At 40.0% G+C, this 22,177-nt stretch overlaps 1 long non-coding RNA gene across 1 annotated transcript; it reads right to left on the bottom strand.

The window, feature by feature from the left end:
- Positions 1–244: 244 nt before the first annotated feature.
- Positions 245–21,256, bottom strand: LOC113834241. The gene is made up of 5 exons (XR_003482611.2): positions 21,087–21,256; positions 20,521–20,625; positions 18,076–18,294; positions 3,513–3,669; positions 245–815 (listed from the first exon to the last, which is right to left on the bottom strand). It is a non-coding gene; the product is annotated as an uncharacterized LOC113834241 (long non-coding RNA).
- Between the last annotated feature and the right edge of the window lie 921 nt (positions 21,257–22,177).

The raw sequence follows: 22,177 nt of genomic DNA, 5'->3' as shown, positions 1-22,177 counted from the left end.
AAAGTTAGGGTCAAGGTATTTTTAATGTTGAGACTTTGCTGCCATTTGCAGTGTATAACTAATGTGGAAATTTTCTGTAATTGTATCACTTTCCCATTGGAAGCCAAACATATCAATAGCAAATACACATTTCATTTCCATTAAGCTGGTACTTTAATCCAGTTTATTAACAGTAAGATTTGTTATTTAAGGATTCCCATTACAATATATAAATATTCTGAGATGTTATATTTATTTTCACAACTACAAAGAGCTATAATGAATATTCAGGTTTCATTTAAATAGCATAATAGACACTGTGCTTATGTGTATATATAATACACATATATACATGTATGGATAAATAATACATTTATGTGTACATATACACATGTATTTTTATATGTGTATATAAAGTCATCATACAAGCATATTTCACTTGTTACAGATTTTTCTCTATTGCAAGATAATTATATGCTGACCAAAAGTTTTAATTTACATTCTGGAGTATAGTAGATTAATGCCCTATGAATCAGAAATAGGTTCAGAACACAAATATTTAAGCCATTACTACTTTGGCGGAAAAAAGTCACCCGATTTAAGATAAAGAAACTCAACCAAATGGTCAAATGACAGAAAAAGCAAGCGTGTTAGAAAGCCTGTGCAGACGGCATGTGTACACAATGGGGGGACCACAAGAGGCCCTAGATAACAAAGGGGAAAAATCACAAGGAGGTGGCTCCCTTCTTCTAATGCTTCTCCTTATCTTCTGAGCCAGCTTCCTCCCAACTTGCCAGCATCACTTCCCTGGGATGAAGCAGCCTACTCCTGGCTACCTGTGAACAAAGAGCTGGAAACAGGAAAAGAATCCAGGATTTGAGGGGTTGAGTGTCCTCAGACTACAGGAGGCTAGCCCTGGTCCCTGACTCTTGCTACTCAAGAAAATACCCATTTCTTGCTGTCTCTAACCTTGTCTTTATCTCAAAGCATCTGTAATTCTGAATTCCCTCCTCTATATCAAGTAACCCTACCTGGTCCACATCTCAATTAATGTTAAGTAAAATATATTTTTCCAAAACAGAAATCCACACAAGTTTTCAATAGAGTATGAGGCTTATAAAGCCAACACATTTTCTGCTTAAGGATTTTGCACAGGTAGAAGTACAAAAATTTAAAAGGGGGAGGGGACCCTACTCATAATTCAAACACAACAGGTGAGGACTCCATAGATGTCAAAAGCTGGAAGCACTGGGGAATATCCCCACAAGTTTTACACTCTCATTGTTGACAAGAACCTCTAATAACACTGACAATATAAATCACTAAGCCTAGGCTATAAGAAGACTATACTAACAAAATAGAAGAGTTGGGAAGGAGGGAGACAAAAGGTACTCCGAGAGGAATGTCTAATCTAACACTACTTTAAGAAATTGAACTTGCTGGACAGAGGTGTCAAATGCCTTTAATCCTAGCATTGGGGACGCAGAGTTTGGGGCCAGTCTGGTCTACAGAGTGAGTTCCAGGACAGCCAGACCTACACAGAGAAACCCTGTCTAAAATAAAAAGTTGACCTCGGGAAGAAAAATGAATAAAGGAAGATTCCTGACTACTCATCCAGAAAACCATTCTTCAGTGGTGCATGTGGCTATTTGCCAAGGCACACAAGGAGCTGGTAGGCAGTAGCCATATGTTAAAAGAATTATAAAACTGTATAAAATGTGTTTGAAGTAGACAGTAATGGAAATAACAAAAATACCATTTGAGAAAAAAAATCGGGGGTAAAAAAGGATGCCATTATTTGAGAACCCATGTTTTTAGAGGCTTTGCATATTATAATCACAAAGCTTTCCAGCCAAGTTCAACACTACTGGAAATTAAACATTCAATTAACTCAAAGCCAAATATTCACCATAATAATCCCTTCTGTTTACAGGAGTTGAGCTTCAAAGAACTGAGTAAGATCACCACAATTAGGTCTAGGACCTAAAGCTTAGAGAGACAGACAGGCAGGAGGCACTGACGTCCAATAAATTAAATATTCTAACACCCAAAGTTTATTATTTTCATCCAAAAGGGTTTCACAGCAACACATCACTCACAAGTGTGTGTACCTCTGGCACAGTTTCAGAGGCTATAACCTCCCTGAAGTCTGTAAAGCTTTAATACAGGCTTTGGGAGAATTATTTTAATAGTCAAAGAATGTTTTATTAGAGTCTTTGTATTCAAACTTGGCCTTCCTCATAACAAGTCATAGGCTCTGAAAGCAGAAAATTTATCTCTTCTTTATCAAGTTCATGCAACTATTTTTAGAGATGCCAAATCATTCTAGAAACACTAGAATTATTGTTTTCTAAATGTAATAACATGTTTATACCAATCAAAAAGGCTTTTCTCCCAAATTTTATGGTAGTTTTTAAAAATTATTTTTCTGCTTTATTCTTCCATGATTCAACAATACCAAGTAAAAATATGGCATTGTTCTATTTTGGTTGAGTTTGGGCTTTCTAAATAAAATGCATATGTAGTAAGATTTTTGGGAGCATAAAGGGGAGAGGGGCTAAGGAATAAAGGGAAAGACAATAGTAATAAGGCTATAGTCAAAATACTGGGCTCTGTGAAAGATAGTACAAACAGGATGCCCATGTGCATAGTTTGTCAAAGGAATGTCATACATTGCACTTATTGCAGCACACACATACATATATACACACACAGGTTCCCATTCCACACACTTCAGTTTTGCTTACTGGACACTGGATAGCTGAGATATTTAAACTTGCCATAGCTGAAACACCTCAAATCCCAGCACTTGGGAAGCAGAGATAGTAGGATCTCTGTGAGTTCAAGGCCAGCCTGGTCTACATAGTGAGTTTTAGGGCAGCTAAGACTGCATAGCAAAACATTGTCTCAAAATATCAAACAAAAAAAAGTTGACATAGCTCAAAAACTAAAAAAGGCCAATTCTAGAAACATACATACATGCAATATAACAAAAGAAAAAGTCAAACTCTATGAAGTGACAAAAATGATAATTTCAAAAATTACAGCATTGACTAAGTAGAGCCAGTTCTTAGAAAAAAAAAACAACAACAAAAGCCTCTATACCCCCCAAAATCTGTGGAACAAGTAGTGGTTATGTGGCTCTACTATCTACTGAAGTGATATCCACCAGCATTGTCTACACCCTATATGTTAAGTATGACAAGGCTAGAAACCATGTGAACACAGGGTTGTGCTAATATATCAACCAGAAGATGAAAGAATCCATAGACTCAGAAACTTTATGTACTAGAAGAAAATTGAGACTCCAAGTATGTTCAGTTCACTTAGCATTTTAATCAAGAGTTACCCAAGTCTAATAGAGTACACTACTCCAAGAATCACTATTGAATTCCTACTCCTTAGTCTGCTGCCAACTAGCTGGATTACTTTGGAGAAATTTCTAATATTTCTGAGCATCAGTTTACTTATCCACAAAATAAGAACCTTGGTGTTATGGTTTAAGGAAGTGCCTTGGTATCAAGCTTACTTACAAAGAGGAGGATTTGTGATGACCAATCTTGACTGTCAGCTTGACTGGATCGAGAACCATTGAATGGGTTAATGACATGCACCACTGACTGAGAGTGGGAGAGCATTTTCAAGGAGGATTCACTGAAGCATGGTAGCATTTTCTCATAGGTGAAGGGCCTGGATGGAATAAAAATAAAAATTTAAAAAGAGAAAGAAAGGCAGTAAAGGCATTCATTCTCTGTTTCTTCCCTCCCTCCCCTCCCTCCCTCCCTCCCCTCCCTCCTCCTCCTCTCCCCTCTCCTCCCCTCCCCCCTCCCCCTCCCCCCCCTCCTCTCCCCCCCTCCCTCCCCCTCCCCCCTCCCCTCCCTCTCCCCCCCTCCCTCTCCCCCTCCCCTCCCCCCCTCTCCCCCTCCTCTCCCCCTCCCCTCTCCCCCCCCCTCCCCTCTCCCCCCTCCCCTCTCCCCTCCCCTCTCCCTCTCCCTCGCCCTCCCCCTCTCCCTCTCCCCTCTCCCCTCTCCCCTCTCCCCTCCCCTCCCCCCCTCCCCTCCCCTCCCCCCCTCCCCCTCCCCTCTCCCTCCTCTCCCCCCTCTCCCCTCTCCCCCTCTCCCCCCTCTCCCCTCTCCCCTCTCCCCTCTCTCTCCTCTCTCTCTCTCTCTCTCTCTCTCTCTCTCTCTCTCTGCTTCCTGGACACTGTGATGTGAATTCTTCCATCACCCTGCCCTTGCCGGGATGGATGGACACCTCTACAACCATAGCAAAACAAGCTCTCATTCTCTTAAGTTCACACCTCAGGTGTCTGAACACAGCAACAGTTGACTAATACACTTGAACTAGATGATCTTTGAGGATTTGAGTATTTCTGATTAAATCTTCAAGACCATAAAAGTAGGTCAAGCTTCCTACTCTCTGAGGAGTGTTTCATTCCAAGAGATGGATGCATGGCCTTGGCACTTCTGTTACAGGCCAGAAAATAAAAGGGAGACAAGAAATCCCCAACCTTTAAAAATCACACAACAGGATTTTTCAAAAATACATCAAGGTTCTCCTACATGTGAGTTTTTGTGCCAGCCCCCGTGATGATAGTAGTAACAAGACTAAAGGAAAGAAGACTTCAGGCCTGAGGACTCCCACTCCATGCCTTGTGTGCTCAATACAAAGGGAAGGACTTGGAAAGACTAGTCCCCCTCATCCTACAGTGTTCAGCAATGGAAAATAAAAAACTGAACATTTTAAATACTTTATTACAAATGGGATACCCCAATCTCCAAGTGGAGAACATTCTCAAGAGGATGAATGCTTTCTAATAATACTTGGCTATTTGTGTGTATATGTAAGGCTATGTATAAGTGTGTTTGTATAATATGTTCTGCGTATATGTGTAGTTTTGGGCAAGTATATTGTGTACCATATATTATTTGTGAATGTTTATGACCAGATATGGCCCTCTATATGCACAATAAATTAACATGAACTTACATAAGTATGAGTAATTATATTTTTGTTCACTCTGTGTGTGTGCATGTGACATGTATGTGTTGGTGAATAGGGACTGAAAGCTCATTCTGAAGATACAATTTTGGTCATGTGGTTAACAGGTTTTTCAGAGGAGCACATCTTGCTGCACCTTGCTCAATAAATCCTCCTTGGCTTAAAATTTACAAAGCTTACTGGGTTTGTTTGCTTTTGTTGTTTCATTTTGTTGACTGACTCTCTGCCTTCTGAACAAACAAGCAGGAGGGTGAGGCTGCAAGTGTACACTGGCAGCTGTTCATTAGATAATTGCACATGCCACTAGTCCAAGGTGACAGCTACCACTGACTCACAGCTCTCATCCCAGGAAGGCAAAAGTGAGTCTTGAGAAATCCTCTGTGCCATTCCTCAACGGAGACCTACAGCTGCAGCAAGGAGCAGCACACTGCTGGAAAGCAAGCTGTCTGCATTCATGTCTTCCTTGGGGACAGAGAAGCTCCCCCTTGGTCCCTGTCTCTTACCATGGTGGCAATGTTAAGGGCTGAATTATAGTCTCCTCAATCTCTGCCTCATTACCTGCAGCAATAACCAAAACCCTGAATATTTAGAATGTTTCCTTAAACCAAAAGCCAAAGAGAAATGATTTTAATTCATTTACACTTTAATCATGAGTCAGAAGGTAGTAAGCCAGAGTTTACTGCAAATAGTACCAGCCAATCTGTTATGCCCATGACTCATTCTTTCTGAGTGGAGCTTTTTCCACCATCATACAATTCATCTCCTAAAAATATCCAGTATTGATGGGCTGTGCTGTCACAGCTGAACCATCTGGCTGCTCCTCTGACATTATTAGGGGACCAATACAAAAATCTTCTAATTCAGTCAGGGAGTAACTTGAAGCAATGTCTATTGCCTGCCATTCAAACAATTCATCTTTAAAAGTTAAAGGGAGACATCTAAATAAACAATAAACAAAATTAAAAGGTAATAACAAAGACAGTCATGAAAAACTGTGGGAGGATATCAATGTCCAGAATACAGTTAGTCATATAACAGAGCAATAAAGTAAACAAGTCAGAAGAAAGTACATAGACAGTGGATCTAGGTACCGGTAGCTGGTGCATTATCTGGAGACAATTAAAATAATAATAAAAACTGACTACCAGCTAGCCTGCTTTTTATTCCTCTTCACACCAACCCTAAATAATGCCAGTGGTAAAGCTGCCCTTCTTACCAGAGACCATCATGTTTGCTTGTGCCCTCATTACCATTTGTAAGCTTCCTGCCATGTTGCATAAGGTGTAGAAGAAATACAAATGAGTAAAATACATCAGATACCATCACCTTTGCTCATCTGACTAACTTTAAATATTGATAACATCCAATGTTAGCAAGGATGACAACACATGGTCACACCCATAAATTGTTGGTAAGGGTTGGGTCTTCTCTCTATTGCTTGTCCATTTGTAGTTCATTCAGGCAATGGGCAAATTAGCCATATTCTCAAACTGTTTCTTATGTGCAAAACTGAAAATTACTTGGCACAAAGTACACATATGGTATTTGCATTCCATTCTCAAAGGAAGTTCTTTACCTAGTATATATTCAGTCTGAGTGAAGCTGTCGATCACGAAGTGCTTCCCTCTCACCCATTCCCAGGAACTATCAATGGCAGAGACCTACTCCTCTCACTCCCTTCTGCCTGAGGTCTATGGCTACTGCAGCAGAACACCTACTAGGGTGTTCCACTCAGAGGCAGTGGCAACTGCAGAATTCCCACAGAAAAGCTCCTTAAAAGCTCAAAGCAGGGGCTAGAGAGATGCCTCAGTGGTAAAGATGCCTCTGCTGATCTAGCAGAGGGCCAGGGTTTGGCTCCTAGCACCCATATGGTGACTTACAACTGGCCATAACTCCAGTTACAAGAAATCTGGTACTTCCTTATGTCTGTCACCCTGCACACCAGGCACACATAAACATACACTTACATATATGTAAGCAAAACACTTATAACCATATAATGAAAATAAATCTTTTTTTAAACCTCAAGACATTTGAAAAAGAGGCACAAGGATATTTGGCCTTTCATGATATTGCATTTGCTTCAAGATAACACATTTTCATACAATCATATGTAATCTGGGGTTTGCAAGCACTGGAGCCTCTCCAATCAAGTATGCCTAAATAGGCCAAGAAGTTTGCAGTCCATGCTACCTGTTATTTCTTTCTGCAGGAATTTAGATACCTAGCACTGGGAAATGTTATCCTGCATGTAACATAAGGTTGAAGAGGGGTTGAGTGGAACTGTGAGATCAGAGGAAGAGAAATGTAGTTTTGATAATCACATTTGAGCTGCCAGGTCCACTAGGCACTTTCGGGCCAGAAGCTTGTCTTGTGAGCTGGGTCGCTGTCATATGCAACTGACAAACTCTGGGAAGTGGAAACAAGAATGGCCAACAGCTGATATGCAGTGTGGTATCTACAAAACCACAACTTCAAAATCAAAGAACTGATACTTGCTTTAAATAACTCTATTTATTCCTTTAACTTTCCCATTTACCTTTAGAGCCTTACAAAATATGATCTGGATCAAGAAATAAAATATCCCACCAGCAGCTTAGGTTTCTCTTCCCCTTCTCCAGAGGGACTCGCCTTCCTGAATGCTCTCTCTGCCTAGTTAAACAGGCATCTGGTGGGAGGTGTATTTTGTAAAAGCATTTTGTGCCTGGCCTCTTTTGCTTACACCTATACTCTGTCTTACAGGAATATTTATTCATTCACTGTCATATAGTAATCTATACCACAATTTATCCATTCCAATATTGGCATTCAAATTCATTCAGCCACTGTCTAAGTAAGCTGTTTCCAAAGAGAGGTAAGTAATGGGCTATAAAAGGTGTCTATTCAAAAGATAGCAGCAATTTCCCAAGGAAATTGTGTTACTAGTGTAGTGAGAGTTCCAGTTGCTTCCTGTCTTCCCCAACACAGGAAGTCATCCACTGCATTTATTTTAGACTTTGAAGACAGGTAGTGATGTTCACTGTGGTTTTGGCTTGCCACCCCCTCATGCCCATGAGATTGAGTGTCACTTTATCCTCTCTGCCACATGAAGATCCTGTCACTGGCATGCACGTCAAGGTCTGTCCCCTTTGCCTGCAAGACCACCCTTTTCTTTTTACTTGAAGGAACACTTTGTATTTCCAGGAAGAGTAATTTTTTGTTTGACACAATTGTCAATAAATTCTGTGGCTTCCCCTTTTTAGTTTCTCAGTGGTATTTTGATAAGCAGAACTTTTCAACTTTAATTATTATCCAATCAGTGACCTTTTTGACACATGCATCTGTGTCCCATCTAAGAAGTCTTTGTTCCCTTCAAAACTGTGATGATCACATCTTGTATTATTTTCTGGAAGCCCTATCATTTTATCTTTTACATTTAGATTTACATCTCCTTGGAATCCCAAGGATTTGGGATTAATTAAGGATTTGGGGGTTAATGTGACAAAGATCATCAAATTAATTTCTTATATGATGAGGCAATTCATCAAGCACAATCTACTTAGACAAAAGTTTTCCTCTTTTGTTTTTTAGTGAAAAACTTCTCATAAATTAAACATTATATGTGGGGAGGTCTTTTTGTAGATTCTATTATATTTGATTGGTTTGTTTATTTTTATATTACATTATTTGCTATTGCTACTTTATAATCTTTATAGCTGATATTAATGTCTTCCTACTGTAATAGCATTCCATTTTAAAGGTAGTATTCCTCAATATAGTATTAATTATCTCCAAGAACTTTAGGGCAGTATTGCCAAATTTCTTTATTTCCATATGTTATTTAGAATCAAATTGCCAGTTTACATATACATACAGTGGGGCTTTCATAAAAAATGCACTTACTTGGTACCCAAGCCACGCAAAGACACAACTAAGAAAGAGAACTACAGACCAATGTCCCTCATGAACACTGATGAAAGAATACTTAATAAAATACTGGCAAATTGAATCCAAGAACACATCAGAAAAATCATCCCACCATGGTCAAATAGGCTTCATCCCAGGGATGCAGGGATGGTTCAACATATGAAAATCCATCAATGTAATCCACCATATAAACAAACTGAGAAATAAAAATCACATGTTCATCTCACTAGATGCTGAAAAAGCCTTTGACAAAATCCAACACCCCTTCATCATAAAGGTTCTGGAGAGATCAGGTGTAACAGGAACATACCTGAACATAATAAAGGCAATATAAGCAAACCAACAGCCAACATCAAAATAAATGGAGAGAAACTCAATGAAATTCCTCTAAAATCAGGAACAAGAGAAGGCTTTCCACTCTCTCTGTATCTCTTCAATATTTTATTTGAAGTTCTAGCTAGAGCAATAAGACAACCAAAGGAGATTAAGGGGATACAAATTGCAAAGGAAGAAGTCACTTTCACTATTTTCAGATGATATGATAGTTTATGTAAGTGACCCAAAAAATTCTACCAGGGAACTCCTACAGTTGATAAACACCCTCAGCGAAGTGGCAGGATACAAGATAAACTAAAACAAAAAAACAAACAAACAAAAAAAACAGTAGCCCTACTATATACAGATGATAAATGGGCTGAGAAAGAAATCAGAGAAACATTACCCTTTATAATAGCCACAAGCAACATAAAATGTCTTGGTGTATGCTAACCAAACAAGTGAAAGACCTGTATAACAAGAACTTTGAGTCTTCAAAAGAAGAAATTAAAGAAGATACCAGAAAATGGAAAGATATCCCATGAGCTTCGATAGGTACGATCAACATAGTAAAAATGGCAATCTTGCCAAAATCAATCTACAGATTCAATGCAATCCCTATCAAAATACTGACACATTTCTTCACAGACCTTGAATGAAAAATGCTCAACTTTATATGGAAAAACAAAAAAATCCAGGATAGCCAAAACAAGCCTGTACAATAAAGGAACTTCAGGAGTTATCACCATCCCCAACTTCAAGCTCTACTATAGAGATAGAGTAATGAAAACAGCTTAATATTGGCACTAAAACAGACAGGTAGACCAATGGAATTGAACTTAAGACCCTGACACCTATGAACACCTGATTTTTAACAAAGAAGCTAAAACTATACAATGGAAAAAAGAAAGCATCTTCAACAAATGGTGCTGGCATAACTGGATGCAGACATGTAGAAGATTACAGATAGATCCATATCTATTACCATGCACAAAATGGATCAAAGACCTTTGCATAAATTCAGCCACACTGAACCTCTTAAAAGAGAAAGTGGGAGATACCCTTGAACAAATTGGTACAGGAGACCACTTCATGAACATGACTCCACTAGAACAGACACTGAGGTCAACAATTAATAAATGGGATCGTCCTGAAACTGAGAAGTTTCTGTAAGGCAAAGGACATAGTCAACAAGACAAAACGGCAGCCCACAGAATAGGAAAAGATCTTCACCAATCCCACATCTGATAGAGGGCTGATTTCTAAAGAACTCAAGAAGCTAGTCACCAAAAGACCAAACAATTCAATTAAAAAGTGAAGTTCAGAACTAAATAGAAAATTCTCAATAGATGAATCTAAAATGGCTGAAAGACACTTAAAATGTTCAACATCCTTAGCCATCAGGGAAATGCAAATCAAAACAACTCTGAGATACCATCTTACATGGGCCAGATGGCTAAAATCAAAAACACCAATGACAGTCTGTCCTAGAGAGGATGTGGAGAAAGGGGAACACTGCTCCATTGCTGGTGGGAGTGCAAACTTGGGCAGTCACTTTGGAAATCAGTATGGTGGTTTCTCAGGAAAATGGGAATTAGTCTACCTCATGATCCAGCAATTCCACTCTTGGGCATATACTCAAAAGATGCACATTCATACAATAAGGACATATGTTCAACTATGTTCATAGCAGCATTGGTTTGTAATAGCCAGAACCTGGAAACAACCTAGATGCCCCTCAATTGAAGAATGGATGGAGAAAATGTAGTACATTTACACAATGGAGTATTACTCAGCAGAAAAAAAAAAAAAACAATGAAATCTTGAAATTCGCAGGCAAATGAATGGAACTGGAAGAAACCATCCGGAGTGAGGTAACCCAGTCACAGAAAAACAAACATGGTATGTACTCATTCATATATGGATATTAGACAGAGCAAAGGATTACAATACACACCACTAGAGAAACTAGGAAACAAGGAGGATCCCTAAGAGAAAAATACATGGTCCCCCAAATAATGAGAAAGGGACAAGAACTCCTGAGAAAATTGGGAGCATGGAGGGGGGGTGGTATGAAAAAGAGAAGGGGACAAGAGAAGGAGGGAGGAGAACAAGAGGGACCAGGAAGACTGAGACAGGGGATGAACAGAGGAGAGCAAGAAAAGAGATACCTTAATAGAAGGAGCCAGTATAGGTTTAAAGAGAAATCTGGCACTAGAGAAATGTTTAGAGACCCACAAAGATGACCCCAACTACGAATCTAGGCAGTAGTGGAGAGGCCGCCTTTGATGTCCTTCCCCTTTAATGAGATTGATGACTGTGGGGAGCCAAATCTCAGGGCTTGGCATGAGATCCTAGGCCATGCTTGGCCGGCCACATAGTTAACCTTTACATAGCAGCTCCTTGGAACCTCAGCTCAACCACCCACAGGCTCAGTCACCTAAGCAACCCTTCCTGGACCTCTTACTCATAAATTCTTTACCCTGCCAAACATCCTCTTTGTGGCTTCCTAATATCCTGACTATACCAACACCTGGTGCACAAACAACTCATTTTTCCCCTCCCCATATCCTGACTATATAAGCTAGCCTGAGAAAAAGTAAAGTTTGCCACTTGATCAGAATCCTGTCTTGTGGTCATTCTTTCTGCGTCTCTTGTCCCCATTCCCTATCCCTGACTCTCTTGCCCTAGGTTGATGTCCTGCAGGTCGGGACAGATGACTACTTTAATTGCCATCCTAGAGCCTTCATCCAGTAGCTGATGGAAGCAGAAGCAGGCACCCACAACTAAGCACTGAGCCATACTCCTGGAATCCAGTTGTAGAGAGGGAGAAGGGATGAGCAACAGAGTGAAGACTGTGCTAGAGAAACCTACAGAACCAGCTGATCTGACCTAGTGAGAGAACACAGACCCCAGTCATAAAGTTAGGGAACCAGCATTGGACTGAACCAAACCCTCTGAATGTGGGTGCCAGTTAAGAAGCCTGGGAAGTCTATGGGACCTCTAACAGTAGAACCAGTACTTACCCCTGGTGCACAAATGGACTTCAGAAGCCCATTCCCTATGGAGGGATACTATTTCAGCCCAGATACAGAGAGGAGGGTCTAGGCCCTCCCCCAAATGATGTGATGGACTTTGATGATCCCTGTGGAAAGCCTCACCATCCTTGGGGAGTAGGTGGGGGAGTGGGTATCGGGGATTGGTAGGGGGCATGGGAGGATGGGAGGGAGATGGAACAGGCAGATTGATATGTAAAATGATTGTTTCTAAAGAAAAAAAAAGAATGGACTTAACCTATAAACCAATTTGAATAGAACTCATTTTAAATAATGAGTTTTTCCAATCATGAATATGATAATATAGCAATTTATTTTAGTCTTTGATTACTTTTCATTTTACAGGGGTTTTTTGGGTTAGGCTTCATTCTAATTGTTCGCTATTTTGTGATTTTATTGAAAATGATGTAATCATTTAAGTTTCATTTTTTAATTGTTGCTAAAATATAAGAATGTAGTTGAATATTTTATAAGTTAATTTTCTAACTAGCAGTCTTAGCAAATTCACTAACAAATTGTAATGGTTACCATAGGTGCTTTGGGATTTGCTAGGCAGAAAGCCATGTTATTCACAAACAGTAACCTTATTTCTCCTAATCATTTTTTTTATTTTTCTCCAATACAATACATTCCCCACCACCACTAATTTCTCCTCTCTCCACTCCTCCCAATTCCCCACCACCACCTCCCCTCTTTCCCAGATGCACTCCTCCTCTGTTTCCCTCCAGAAAAGAGCAGGCCTCCCAGAGATATCAACCAAATGCAGCATAACAAGTTATAATAAGACTCGGCACAGACCCTCACATCAAGGCTGGATGAGGCAACTCAGTGGAAGGAAAAGGGTCCTAAGAGCAGGCAAAAGTCAGAGACACCCCCTTTCCCACTGTTAGGAGTCCCACAAGAACACCAAGCTACACAACCATAACATGTATACAAAGAACCTAGCATAGACCCACGCAGGCTCTCTGATTGTTGCTTCAGTCTCTGTGAGCCCATATGAGCCCTGCTTAGTTGATTCTATGAGTCGTGTTCTTGTGGTATTCTCAACCCGACTCCTACAATCCTTCCTTCCCCTCTTCTGTAGGGTTCCCTGCCTCTCCTGAGCTTTTAAAATTTGTCTTGAATAAGAAGGATTTTTTTATGAGAATCTGATAATATAGGTGATGGCAGACTAGCACGAGTTGTAATAGGTCTTAATAATAAACCCCAGAGTCAGATATCAAAGTAAATGTTGAAAGGTCAGAGAAGTAAAGGAGCCAGCCACAAGAGAGACCTCTTACTTCTACTGAATCCTCACACCAAAGAGGCAATCTGTCCCTATGAACCCTCAGACTGAATGCCATGAGCCCATGTCTCCTACTGCCTTATATTCCTCTCTCCCTGAAGCCATATCACTCCTGTCTCCACCTCCCTAGGGCTGGGATTAAAAGCATGTGACTCCCAAGTACTGGGATTAAAGATGTGAGCCACCACCACCTGGCTCTGTTTCTCTTTTAGACTGAATCTTGTAGCCCAGGGTGGCCTTGAACTCACAGAGATCCACCTGCCTTTGCCTCCTGAGTGCTGGGATTAAAAGGTGTGTGCACCACTGCCTGGCATTTATGGCTAGCTAGTGCAGCTAGCTCTGTACTCTGATCTCCATGCAAGCTTTATCTGTTAGATCACAAACAACGTATCACCACAGCAGACCTCTGCTTGTCTCTAATTTCAAGTGAAATTTTATATTTTGCTATTAGATGGATGTTTGCTGTATAATTTCTATAAATATTTTATAAGATTAAAGTTATAACTTCTTGTTCCTGCTTTTTTTCTAGTATTTTTCAAGATTAGATATGTTTTCTCTTCAATTGTAATTGTCTTCTATTTTTCTTCTGTGATATATTCCAGTGATTGTTTTTCAATTATTTATCTACTTTTACGTCTTTGGATTGAAGTCAACTTGGTCAAGAAGTAATACTCCTTTAATGCAACTAGTTGGCTAATGTTTTGCTTAGCAACCTTGTATTTATGTTCAAGGGAGATTATCTATAATTTTCTTCTCTTAGAATGCTTTTGTTATTACAAGTTAGAAAGCTTGTCTTGTTTTTGTATTTTAGAGGGAAGGACTGTGCGTTATGTGTTCCTCTTTTCCTAATTATTTGGAAGGATTCTTTAGTTAACCTGTCTGGGCCTGGAGTACTATAAAGATTCAAATCAGGATTGAGATTTCTAAAGCTTTCCAGTTTGTGTGTGTGCCCCTTGTTATTTGTTCTCTTTCTAAGGAAATTGAACAAAGTTCAATTTTCAAAGTTCATGTTTATTAAAACAAATAGGGATAGATTTATGCTATGCTCTTAATGTTTAAAATTTCGCCCCCATTTCATGCAGTGATGTTTGCCTCTTCCGGATCTTTTATCACCATCAGACAATCATCACCCACAGTACATTGTTCCCAAAACAACCAAACTGTTAGTTTGCTATATTTCATTTCCTCTGTTGTACATTTGCTTTCTAGCTCATCAATTTGTGTCTGTATCTTGATGTGTAACTTACTTGGTTTCTTTTTTTCTCAGTGCTAGGGACTGAACCCAAGGTCTTATACAAGACAGATGCAGGGCAGGTGATAAGATACGATGACTAAGTCAACTTATAGAAGAAAAGGATTTATTGGGCGTTTACAGTTTCAGAGGGTAAATCCACTGACCTTGGCAGCAGGCAGCAGGCAGCAGGCAGCAGGCAGCAGGCAGCAGGCAGCAGGCATGGGGCTACAGCAGTAGCTAAAAGCACAAGGCAGAGAAAGATACACTGGGAATGGGGTGGGATTGTGAAACTTCAAAGCCCACCAGTAGTGATACACCTCCTCCAGCAAGACAACACTTTCTAACCCTTCCCAAACAGCTTCAACAGAGGGAACAAAACATTCAAGTCTATGGCCCAATGGAGGCCATTCCCATTCAAACCACCACCCTAGACAAGTCTTCTCCCACTGCACGCACTAAATCCTCATTTCTGGTTTGTCAACTTCATTGATTCCTATCTTCCTGCCCTTTCCTCCTTCCTAGAACAGACATTTAAGACTTCTCAAGGACGGTTTTAAGTATAACTCACCACTTTTAATCAATATATCACATCAAAATATTTTCCCTTCTCTTTTAAGCTATTTCAAGAACACAAAACATTTGAAATGTTTATATTATCTTTTAATTACGGATTAATGCTGCTATACTCATCAACGATACACTGTATGATTTAAATCATAGTCTGGCACATAGTTCGTTTTAGCAACTGCACCACATGAGGTGCTGCATGGATAGGACTCTCTCAGCCAGTGGTTCTAAACCTTCCTAATGCTGCAACCCTTTAACTTAATTCCTCATGCTGTCATGACCCCAACCATAATATTTTTTCATTGCTACTTCCGAACTGTAACTTTGCTACTGTTATGAATTATAATGTAAATATCTGATATGCAGGATATCTGACATGTGACCCCTATAAAGGCTGTTCAACCACACCCCAAGAGGGTCCTCAACCCACAATTGGAAACCACTGCTCTAAAATATGCTCCTCAAATCTTTGGCTTCATTAATTCATTTGGCCACTTGTTCTGAGTCAAAGTTCCTACTATTATTTTAGATTTTCATATTTAACCATTTTGTCTTATTAAATATTATCTTACATATTACTAAATATATATGAATTTATAGTTGTGATAACTTTGCATTGAAGTTATCATTTTATTATAAAATATCCTTTCTTACAATTAGTACTGTTTGTTGCCTTAATGTCTACTTTGTCTGATATAAATGTACATAGTGAGTTTCTTATGGTTAATATTTATATGCATAAACACTTTATACTCTTCTGCTTTCAATTTTCTGTATTCTTTTAATTTACAACTTCTATAAACATACAACTTTATACAGTCCAACAATCTTTGTCTACTAGATTTTTTATTCATTTATGCTTAATATATATAATTAAATTACTAGCTTGTTTGTTGTATAGCTGTCCCACCTGTTTTGCATTTCAACTTTCATTATGTTCTTTTAAACCACCATCTTATATTATTTTTATTGTCTCACTCCTTCTCTGTTAACTATTCTTCATAATAGATTTCCATTATGCTTTTGGGGTTACCATAGGGATTTCAACATTCATCTTTGATTTATTAATGTCTAATGAACAGTGCTGCCTTTGCAACTTCCTGCTCCAAATAACGCCTTAGGACATTTAAACTCCACTTAATACCTTTTTCCTATCTTCTGATTCATCATCCAATTAACTCAGGGCCCCTTGTTCATTACCTATTATCTAAACCATTGTTCTACAATCCTTTCATCTCTTAATTTTATTTATCATAGTTTCTGGTTGTAGATATTCCACTTGACTTAAGTTGTAGGTTTTTTGTTTAACTGTCTAATTGAATGTACTGAGCACAGTTATTTAAAAGCCATGCCTAATTATTACAACATCTGATTGCTTGAGAAATTTTATTTTGGTTTTCAACACTTTGCCTATAAGTATACGGAAAAAATTTATTTGGTTTCGGAGCATTTTCCATTAAAAAAAATCTTAGGGAGTGTGAACCAACAGACAGTTAAGGTGAGCAGTTCACCCTGACCAGTCATAAATTGAGGGGCCTGAAGCTGGGCCCCTCATAGCTGTCTGTCTCCTATGGTGAAGTCATTTTAGGGTCCCAATTAAAAGCCTGGAATGTTGCTGTCTGGATCCTAAACCATGTGCTGTCTCTAAACTCCTGTTTTTTTTGTTTTTTGTTTTTTGTTTTTTTTTTTTTTTGTTGTTCTTGGTGCTGCATGAAACTGTAGGACCCTTTGATGAGCTCCTTGGCCTCTCAGTCAAGTGAAGGATAAAACTAGTCTGAAGGTCATTTCATTTCTCTTTTTTCATCAATCAGTTCTACCCATGCAAGAAGTCACACAGAATTCCAAGCCAGCATGTCTCTTTCTTTCTCTCTTCTTCCCCTCCTCCCTCCTCCCTCCCTCCCTCCTCCCTCCCTCCCTCCCTCCCTCCCTCCCTCCCTCCTCCCTCCTCCCTCCCTCCCTCCCTCCCTCCCTCCCTCCCTTCCTCATTTCTACGACAGTGTTACTGTGTAGTCTAAACGCCATTGGACCTTGCTATGGAGACCAGACTGGCCACATATTTACAGTTATCCTCCCAGCTCTGTCTTCCCAAGTGCTAAGATTACATGTGAGTACCACTAAGCTTGTCTTTTGAATATCAATTTCATCATCCTAAAATTCTGATAATTCCTCATGCTTTCTTTGAACTCAGAGATTAAATGGTTCGTTATATTGGCCTGAGTTTCTATTTCTCGAAGAACCAACTAGGAGCATGTGTTTCATTAATTTAGCTAAGATTTTGAACTTTATCATGACCTATTACGATGGAAATAATGCTGTTAGTGAAATCTAGCAATGAGTCTGAGGACCCAGGAGGTTTAGGAGGAATGTGTACCATGATAAGTTAATAGTGCCTATTATAGAAAGAAACAGTGCAGTAACATACATGCCAAGAATCTGTCAAACTCAATTGCAATGACTGACAAGTAGAGCATCCCTGCAATTGCTCTGTATTCACTTAAATTTAAAGAAACATATTTGTTAATAAGGCAGATAATTATTCCACAAACTAAGTTACTAGCAAAACCTAGATTCCATTAGCTCATACTTTTCTATCACTTCATAAATGAGTTTGGTAGAAGTTTGAATAAGATAGAAAAAAGGAAACCATACTGTTGTTCTTGCCACTTGGGGCTACTGTAGGAAAAATACCAGTGATTGTGTGCATTATAAACAAACCAAAAAATATTGCTCACAGTTCTGGGGTCCAGGAAGACTACTGCCAATATCCTGGAAGATTCATTGTCTGGCCAGGGCTCACTTTGCCAACAGCCTTCTTCTCTTTGTAACATCACACAGAAGGGACTAGGGAGCTCACAGGGGTCTCCTTCAATAAGGATACTAGCTCCATGTATTAGGGTTCTATCTTCATGATTTCACTCCTTCCCAAGTGTTCCATCCTCTGGTACCAGCATCTTAGAGGTACAGATTACAAAATTAGAAATTTAGCAGGGAATCGAGCATTTAGTGCTTAACATCAACTGAGGAAATAAGGACTACAGTGACTACATACCAAGCAGAGGCACTGACATATAAGGCCTAACACACTTATATCATGAAGAAAACAAAACACTGGAAATTAAAGTGACCACAAGACAAAATTCTGAACCAACTCATGATAGTCTAAAAGATTTTTACTAGCTTGGCTCCAAGATGAGTCCTAAGTAAACTGGCATTCTGGTTAAGATTTTTCAAGTGAGGAGCCTGCCTGCTAGCTCAGCTTCCTAGCTACTATTTGCAGGAAACCAGACATCTGATTTGTAAACTACTTATTTTAGTTCCCTCAGGTCCCTTCCTGTTTTGACATCTCCAACCTCACTGTTTGACTCCAAGGCCCATCCTCTAAACCATCCTACAAGCAGGGGCAGATAACAGTGGCTGCTGCCATCACAACTGATATTGGGTTTGTGCTGCCACTTGCCTTAAAAGGCTACTGAGTTGCTTGCCTGCCCAAACACAGCCTCTGCAAGGCAGCCACCTTAAGCACACAGAGAGAGCAGCAGTGCCACCTACTGAACCACTAGAGGCAGAACCGGGTTTGCAGCCAACTCCAGACAGATTGTCACTTAATCCGGCAGGACAGCTGTACCCAACAACAGGACTGAAAACCACCTTTGTACAGCAATTAAGTAGGTCTTCTTTTCTTCCAGAATTAGGATTTGTTTGATGCTGCCACACTGAAGAGGCTCAAAGGAAGTGTATTCTTCTCTGAACAAATAAAACCCGGTTGCAGTTAGGCTGTATCCCAGGTGAGAGCTTGGGCAAGTCAGCCAATGCAGTATCAAAAAGTGAATGGACTAATTAAGTACTTACCCTGTGCTAGACACTGTGTGAGGCACAAAGGTACAAGTATAAATGCCCGCACCAGAGGCTAGAGAAAGTGAACAGGCAGACATCTGTGTCCCACATTGACAGGCTACACTCATCATGCAGGCATGTCCAAACTTCTGACATTGCAATATGACCCATGTCATCTAGAGTTCATGAGGGAGAACTGCACAATATAGTCTCTCTCTTGCCCCCTCCCTCCCTCCCTCTCTCCCTCCCCCGCCTCTCTCTCCTTACTCCTTTCCCCCTCCCTCCCTCCATGTTTTAAGTACATTTGCAGCTCCTGGGACCAAACATATACCTCAAAGGATGGAATGTTGAGGATCTGGATTTTCTATTTTTCCCAGGGTTATATTGCTCCTGCCACCAAGTTTAGATTAAGAAATTGTGGTGAATTCATCAATGGCTTGTTACATTTTGTTTTGTTTTAAAATCATCAATGAACAAATAACATATTGAGAATTTTTTTTCTCAAAACAGCAGACACCCTATGCATCCACTCAGTCTGACTTTTAGAAAATTTTACTAGGGTGATGTTCAAAGTACAAAAACTTTCCCTGTATTCATAAGCTCCTAGTAGCTAGTTTCTAACAATGGTTAACAAAACACACTTTACTGTTTTGAGTGGTCTAATATAAAAAAAACCTTACCTGAATATGCACATATATACATACCTGCATACTTCCATAAGTAAATAAATGCCCAGTTAAGCCAAGGAGCTACAATGATTGTTCACATATTTGCAGTTCAACAGCAGAATCTGAATGCACTGAGGAGACACCACCACCCACCACAACCACCACCCAGGAGAGAGATCCTAGGGTTTCAAGCCACTCTGAACAGCTGTCATTCAAACCTACAAAGGAACTCTCTGTATGGGATTCTCCTCTATGAGAAGACCAGGTAAAGGCACATGGTGAGAAAACAGCAAAGCAATGTTGCCTTGAAATGCAGATTCATAGACTTAAAGCAGACTGCAGTGTGGACAAACTAGACTGTCTTGAAGTACTACTGTGAGAATCAGGAGTCATTACTCCTACTAAAGTTTTACTTCTATTTTACTTTAAAATAACATTGTGATTTTAGTAAGAAATGTCCCCCATAGGCTCAGGTGTTTTCACACGTGGTCCCCTGTGGGTGGCACTGTTTGAGGAGGTTTAGGATGTACAGTTTTGCTGAAGGAAGTATATTGCTGGAGAGTTCATAACTGTGCCCCACTTCAGTTTGCTCTGTTGGCTTCCTACTTGTGGCAACAGATGTGCTCTCTCCTTCCTGCTCCCGGCACCATGCCTGAGGCTTACCAGCATGCTTACTTGCCATGGTGGACTCTTGTCCCTCTGGATCTGTAAGTCCAAATAAACTCTTTCTTCTATAAGTTGTCTTCATTTTGGTGTTTTATGACAGCATACAAAAATGGCCTAGGTAGTCAATAAGTTCAGAGTTGTGTATTACCCATTTTTGTTAGCTATTATTTCCACCTGTGAGCCTTCATATGGGTCCCACTCCTCCCTGGCCCCTTTCTGCAAGCTTTCGTTCAAAGTCATTTTGACAATATGTTCACATTTCATCTTTCAGCTACTGACTTGATAGCTTTTCTTACATGCATTATTGCTTAATTCCCGTGATTCAATTGGAAGGGGGATTTATAGCCCTAAATGTGTGACAGGCTGCTGTCAGCTGCTACAAAACCACATTTAAGCATTAGCTGTGCAGCTGGGGAAATACCTCTGTCTCTGTCTGTCTGTCTGTCTCCCACCCCACCCACACACACACACCCTTAGCTGTCTCTCCAAACACCAAATCAGAAAAATGTGAAGCTACTACAGCCTTCATTCTTTCCAGAACAACTGTTGTTCTGAGAACAGGCCTTGTGACTCACCTTCTTCTCTTCGAGGTACTCAAAGCTGGTAAGGACTGAATATGAATTAGGCTGAGTCTCATCTTTCATCCACATCTCTCTTCCCTCCATTTCTGTCCCTTATGTCTCTTCTTTCAAGGGATGGTTTGGTTGTCATCTGACCAAGTAAAAGATGCGGAAGGCTTGGGGGCAGTCTTTGTAAAAATCAACATAAACTAAAGTAAAAACAATCATATTTTCTAATATGAGAAGCAACCTTCACACCCCAACTCAGCCTCTTTCTCCATTCCTTGGTGATCGTTTCTGGAGATGAATGGACCTGCTAACTCCAAAGTAGCCATGTCTTAGTTAGGGTTTCTATTGCTATGAAGAGACACTATGACCATGGCAACTCTTATAAAAGAAAATATTTAATTGTGGTGGCTCACTTATAGTTCAGAGATTCAGTCCATTATCATCATGATGGGACATGGCAGCATGCAGGCAGACATGGTGCTGGGGAAGCAGCTAAGAGTCCTATATCTTGCAGGCAACAGGAAGTAGTCTTTTACTGGGAGTGGTTTGAGCATGTATGAAACCTCAAAATCCACCTCCTCAGTCACACACTTCCTCTAATAAGACCATACTACTCCAACAAGACCATACCTCCTAATAGTGCCACTCCCTTTGGGGGCCCATTTTCTTTCAATGTTGTGGTAGTTTGAATAAGTATGGCCCCACAGACTCATGTGTTTGAATGCTTAACCTATATGAGGTGGAACTATTAAAAGGTGTGGTCTTGTTGGAGGAAGTATATCACTGCTAGGGTGGGCTTTGAGGTCTCATATGCTCAAGTTACAACCAGTGCAGGACACAGTTCCCTTCCTTTGCCTGTGGATCAAGATGCAGATATCTCAGCTCCTTCTCCAGCACCATGTCTGCCTGCATGCCACCATGTCCTATCATGATGATAATGGACTGAATCTCTGAACTATAAGCGAGCTACCACAATTAAATATTTTCCTCTATAAGTGTGATCATAGTGTCTCTTTACAGCAATAGAAACGCTAAGACAGATGTTCAGATCATCCTGTTTTATATCAGAGTATAACTCCATATTCACAGCTAACTAC

This window comes from Cricetulus griseus, chromosome 2 (assembly GCF_003668045.3).
Source record: "Cricetulus griseus strain 17A/GY chromosome 2, alternate assembly CriGri-PICRH-1.0, whole genome shotgun sequence".
Classification (NCBI taxonomy): Eukaryota; Metazoa; Chordata; class Mammalia; order Rodentia; family Cricetidae; genus Cricetulus; species Cricetulus griseus.
The sequence above is the reverse complement of the archived record's forward strand: the minus strand, read 5'-3'. Positions and strand labels throughout refer to the sequence as shown.